This window comes from Helianthus annuus, chromosome 11 (assembly GCF_002127325.2).
Source record: "Helianthus annuus cultivar XRQ/B chromosome 11, HanXRQr2.0-SUNRISE, whole genome shotgun sequence".
NCBI lineage: Eukaryota > Viridiplantae > Streptophyta > Magnoliopsida > Asterales > Asteraceae > Helianthus > Helianthus annuus.
The window spans coordinates 187,770,720-187,776,342 of NC_035443.2; the positions used below are offsets into that span (position 1 = coordinate 187,770,720).

At 35.4% G+C, this 5,623-nt stretch overlaps 1 long non-coding RNA gene across 1 annotated transcript; it reads right to left on the bottom strand.

The window, feature by feature from the left end:
• Positions 1–322: 322 nt before the first annotated feature.
• LOC110896927 lies at positions 323–2,810 on the bottom strand. The gene is made up of 3 exons (XR_002568288.2): positions 2,676–2,810; positions 1,810–1,895; positions 323–499 (listed from the first exon to the last, which is right to left on the bottom strand). It is a non-coding gene; the product is annotated as an uncharacterized LOC110896927 (long non-coding RNA).
• Positions 2,811–5,623: the final 2,813 nt, after the last annotated feature.

Sequence of the window (5,623 nt, forward strand, 5' to 3'; positions counted from 1 at the left end):
CGTAATAATTTAAAATGCGCACCTGTAAATGCTTGCCCTAACGGGCTTTCTATGTCGTTATCCTTGTTCGCGATCGTCACGCGATTTAGGTCCTTGATGAGTATGCTCTGCTTGTCATACCTCGGAACGTTCCACCGTCATATCCACAATTTGTTAAACTCTCGCTATCTTCAGATGCGAGTATCCGGATTTGTGATCAAGCCTCGAACCGAACACACTTTACTCTTTAACCATGAGCTCTGATACCAACTTGTAAGACCCGTCTCTATTAATCAATATTATAATATTAAACACGCATTTTATACAAAAATGCAAGCTTACAAAAACTTTTTCCAAGTTAATCTTCTTACATAATTTAAAGCATTCCAAAATGTAATTTCAAGTGTTTACAATATCACTTTTTAAACTAGAACAAAATAAGATCGTTGCGGAAGCTTCGAGACATGTGTTCGGTTCTCCTTTCTTGCTTGATTCTCATCCGGAGTTCCATAAGACATTCCTAAAATCAAAACCAACATAAAAGTTAGTTTTGACAGTTTCACAACAAGTTATAAACATATTTCCATCCAATTCATTCATCCATTATTCAAAATTCTTGTTTCCTTCGAATTCAAATTTCCGGTTCTTAAACCGAAATATTTGACCCGTTATGGATATTTATGTCAAAACTATAATTTTATCAACTCTTATTTTCTCCAACCGTAATCCATATTATGGTTGGTACATGTACCCTTCACGAGAGTATCATTCCTTGTGCGTACCTGGCACGGGTCAACTTTGACTCGTTTTTAATACATTGCATTACCTTTCGCCAACCTTGGCAAAACATGCTCATACTTTCTGCTTGCCTATATTTGAAACACTTAACAATACATAACATTACCAATCATCATTTATATTATTATACAACTTCTGATCAAGTATTGAGTTAAAACTAAGTGTTTAAGACCCCGAAACAATTTCTGCAAGTACGGACCTGCTTGCTGTCAACAACTATTTTGTTGACAAAACGTCCGCGAAAACCATGTTAAACGACTTCCGAAAAGTGTATAAAAATTACCAATCATCATTTATATTGTTATACCACTTCTGACCAAATATTGAGTCAAAACTAAGTGTTTAAGACCCCGAAACAGTTTCTGCAAGTACGGACCTGCTTGCTGTCAACAACTATTTTGTTGACAAAAAGTTCGCGAAAACCACGTTAAACAACATCCGAAAAGTGTATAAAAATTACCAATCATCATCTATATTGTTATACCACTTCTGACCAAATATTGAGTCAAAACTAAGTGTTTAAGGCCTCGAAACAATTTCTGCAAATACGGACCTGCTTGCTGTCAACAACTATTTTGTTGACAAAACGTCCGCGAAAACCACGTTAAACAACTTCCGAAAAGTGTATAAAAATTACCAATCATCATTCATATTGTTATACCACTTCTGACCAAATATTGAGTCAAAACTAAGTGTTTAAGGCTTCAAAACAATTTCTGCATATACGGACCTGCTTGCTGTCAACAACTATTTTGTTGACAAAAAGTTCGCGAAAACCACGTTAAACAACTTCCGAAAAGTGTATAAAAATTACCAATCATCATTTATATTGTTATACCACTTCTGACCAAATATTGGGTCAAAACTAAGTGTTTAAGGCCTCGAAACAATTTCTGCAAATACGGACCTGCTTGCTGTCAACAACTATTTTGTTGACAAAACGTCCGCGAAAACCATGTCCATTTTATTATTCACAATGCTATCAATTATACAAGTAAGTATTCTATTCTAGAAGGTGTAAGCTTTACTTACCTTGCATCCGGTTATTCTTTTCCCCGTGCTCAATCCGTTTGACTCGCTTCCTTCCCAAGCTTCCATCTAGCTTGTTAAGCATCAAACTATCATTATAATTCGTAAGACGGTTAGATTAGTCATTATCAATTATGACTATTCCACCTTACGTATTTCATATAAAAATTATCATTCAATCTTATAAATGGTCAGTTTGACTTTCAAAGGTCAACTGTCCCTTTTTAATGTATGAAATACACAATTGAGTTCAACGAACTCACTTAGGCATTTCTTCGACTATTCGATAAGCGATATTTTAGGCCACTAATTTAACCACATTTATCAACATAGTCTACATACATTATATAATCATCTAATTACATAAAACTTATACTTTCATTACGCGAAATCTACGGGTTCCATTTATGAGTGAAACCAGTTTCATCATGTTATTAGGCATTCATCCGGTTACCTAATCAAATCAAGTTCTACATTCAAACTAGTAGATATCATGATTTCAAACATCATATTCATGAATTAAATCACCAATTTCATTACAACATTCAAAACCCACTTCGAATCATGTATGATCAAGTACTCAAACTTGTAAATTGCTTTTGTATCTCGCTTCAACTATCAATTATGATGATTTGAAGCACAAGTATATCATCACCTTCTCTATTTAGTCAAAAACCCACTTCCTAGTTTACTTGTTAATCTCTTACAAGTAACTTTACATCAAGTTCTTCATAATTTCATCATAACTAATGAAATTAAACATATATAAACATTCAATTTCAACTTTGGATCACAATCCAACAATCTATTTGCAAGTAACCTACTTGTCTCAATTTTCAACTTTAACTAATTTAGGTTTTATGACATACCTTATAATCCCCATGACTAGGTGATCATTTTTATGTGTTCATGCATTGATTTAGGGCTTGAATCGAGCTTTAATTTGATGATCTTGAGCAAGCTAGGGTTTGAGCTCCATGAGAGTTTCTCCTGGCCATCTCCACAAATGCACACACACCCTTATGTGTGTGTTGTGTTATTTTTTTTTGTTTATAAAACCATTTTCAAATTATCCAACTTTGGTCCCTCAAGTTTAGCTTTTGTTTAAACCCCTCATAATACTTACTAGAAATAATCAATTCTCATAACTCGGTTTAAATGTTCCTAGTTAACATAGTGGGTTCGGGAAAGTCATAACCCGTTTTTTTAAGTCCTGTTGACTCGGCCTGTCATAAGCTTTGTTTTTCTCAAAACTTTTATTCTCTTTTTATTTAATATTAGGTTTAATTATTTAAATCCTAATATTTACCGGGTTAATTTTACCACTAACGGTATCTTACCCGTCTTTTAGTATTAATGGGGTTTGATTACCAAACCCGTTTTCGGGGTGTTACACTGCTCAAAATGTAGGACAAGATAAGAATGATGAAGTGGATGTTAGGAACCGAGTGCAACATCGTCCAGTCCCATAGTGTATGATAGCAAACAAAACCATTATGGTTCTGGATGGCCATCATGTTCATCCTCAATCTCTTTCTTTCTCTTGATTTATATATTTTAATTATTAAAAAAATGGTTTTAGAATGTGTGGGATTTTGAGTACCCATTTCCATGATTTAAGGATGAAAAACTGGTTTAGTGGACGTAATGTTTACAAAAGATGGCGATGATGATTTTGTCTATCCTAACAAGTTACACTTATTTGCAAGAGATTAAAGAAAAAGACAATTTTCATAGTCTACACCAACTTTGAATTAAGGCTATGTGTTCTCGTTTTAATATTTTGTTGGTACACTTTATGTGGACGCGACTCGACTCGTTTCGATTTGTTTCGGTTCGACACGGTTAGGTTCGGCTCAAGCCCGACGTCACGACATTCCTCCGTCGTGCGCCCAAGAGTTCGACACGCGAAGCACGGAGAGCCGCGAACTAATTCCCACCTACACATCATCATGACATCATCATGATGATGTCACATGTTGATTTAGCTTTACAATCTGCATATTTTGAGATTCACGTACATGTTTGGGCCAATCAACTTCATTGATTAAACTCTAGTGGGCTGAAACTATATTGGGCCAAAACCCATAAATTGTACATGCACGTCGACGAAACTCTTAAGATTTCGTCGACCTTGAAGTTTCGCCATGTTTCGTCGACTCCCTGCTTCAGTTTCGTCGTACCTGGTCCTATATAAACAAGACTGAAGACAGAAGACAAACTAGAGAACACAGTGAGAGAGAGAGAACCAAGACTTTAGTTGTATTTCTTGTATTATCTTTCTGTAACGAAACTCGATCGGTATCAATATACAACCATTAAACGTTGAATCTTTGTGTTGTGTCTATCTCTCGCTCAGTTTGTATCGTAACATGGATTTCGCACTCGTTATGGTATTCGAAACAAGATCTCGTAGTTGTCCGGCGATCCGCAAACGGACCTACAAGTGGTACCGATGCAATTTTCGAGTGGGTTTTAAGCTTTTCTTGGACAAAAATCATAAAGCCAGTTCTAGTTCATAAAAATCTGGATTTAAAACTCGAAAAATCTGTGTTTGTTTGATGGTGTTTGGTTTAAAACTTGTTTTAAACATTGGAGATCTTTAAAGGTACAAGTTGTGTCGAGTTTCTACGTCAAAATCTGTTGTTCAGAAAATTCGTTAGTGGCCGGAAAATTCAAATCTTCAAGTGTTCTTCAAAGAACCTTCAAAGTGTTCTTCAGAATATCAACTTTTTGATTCTTTGTAAACCTACTGTTCAAGTTGTTATTGATTTGAAAATTAGAATTTGATTAAAATATTTCATAGACCATGCTGGTTGGTATGTTAAGCATGGTGTGAAGTTGAAAACGGGTGTCATGTGTCAGAAGATAAGATTTCTTTGAAATATCCCACCAAACCTTATCTCTTAGATTGATGAAAATCAAGGTTTCATCCAACCCATGTTTCGTCAGAAGTCAAGTTTCATCAACAGTCAACAACCAGGTTTCGTCATAAGTTCAATAACAGAAGTTTCGTCGAGCTTAATCAAAAGAGGTTTCGTCGAAGCTTTAATATTCAAAGGAGTTTCGTCGTTCATTAAACAAAACAGAAGGTTTCGTCAAAGGTTATCAATGCACAGAGTTTCGTCGAGAATTATTTCATAGAGTTTCGTCGTTCATTAATTTAAACAGGGTTTCGTCGAGCACAAAATCATAACAGGTTTCGCCATTAAACTCAAGTTTCGTCGCTCATAGAGGATTCGTCAAACATATAGTTTCGTCGTGCTCAGATTTCGTCGATCAAAAAGTTCTTCATGGGGTTTCGTCCAAACCTGTTAAATTTTTTTAACAGAAGTATTGCAAAACTATCATAACTGTCTGTTTTCAAGTGTGTGGCCAGGTTTTCACATTCATACATTGATCATGAGTTGTATGAGTCCATGTGATTAGAGTACGGACCCACGACCAGGTCAAAATCTGACTTCGATGGCCGCATATTTAATGAATTCCATACCTCAACAACAACAGTTGTTAGTGCATTAATGTCTATCGCCTTCGTCAATACGAGCCGTAGCGAGAAACCGAAGAAATCAAGCTTTTATTGTAATATTTAGATAGAATTAGCAAGGTGGCATTTTGGTAATTAATGAGAAATCTCATTAATTCCAAGGGCTATAAATAGGAGCTTTAGGTTTAAAGTTTAAGACTTTGGCTCATTTGTGATTTAGGAGATTCAAGTCTAGAGAGAGAAAGTCTAGAGAGAGAAAGTACTCTCTACGTGATTCTTGTATCCTACACGTCATATCTTTCAATAGATTCACGGTTCTAGTACGTTATT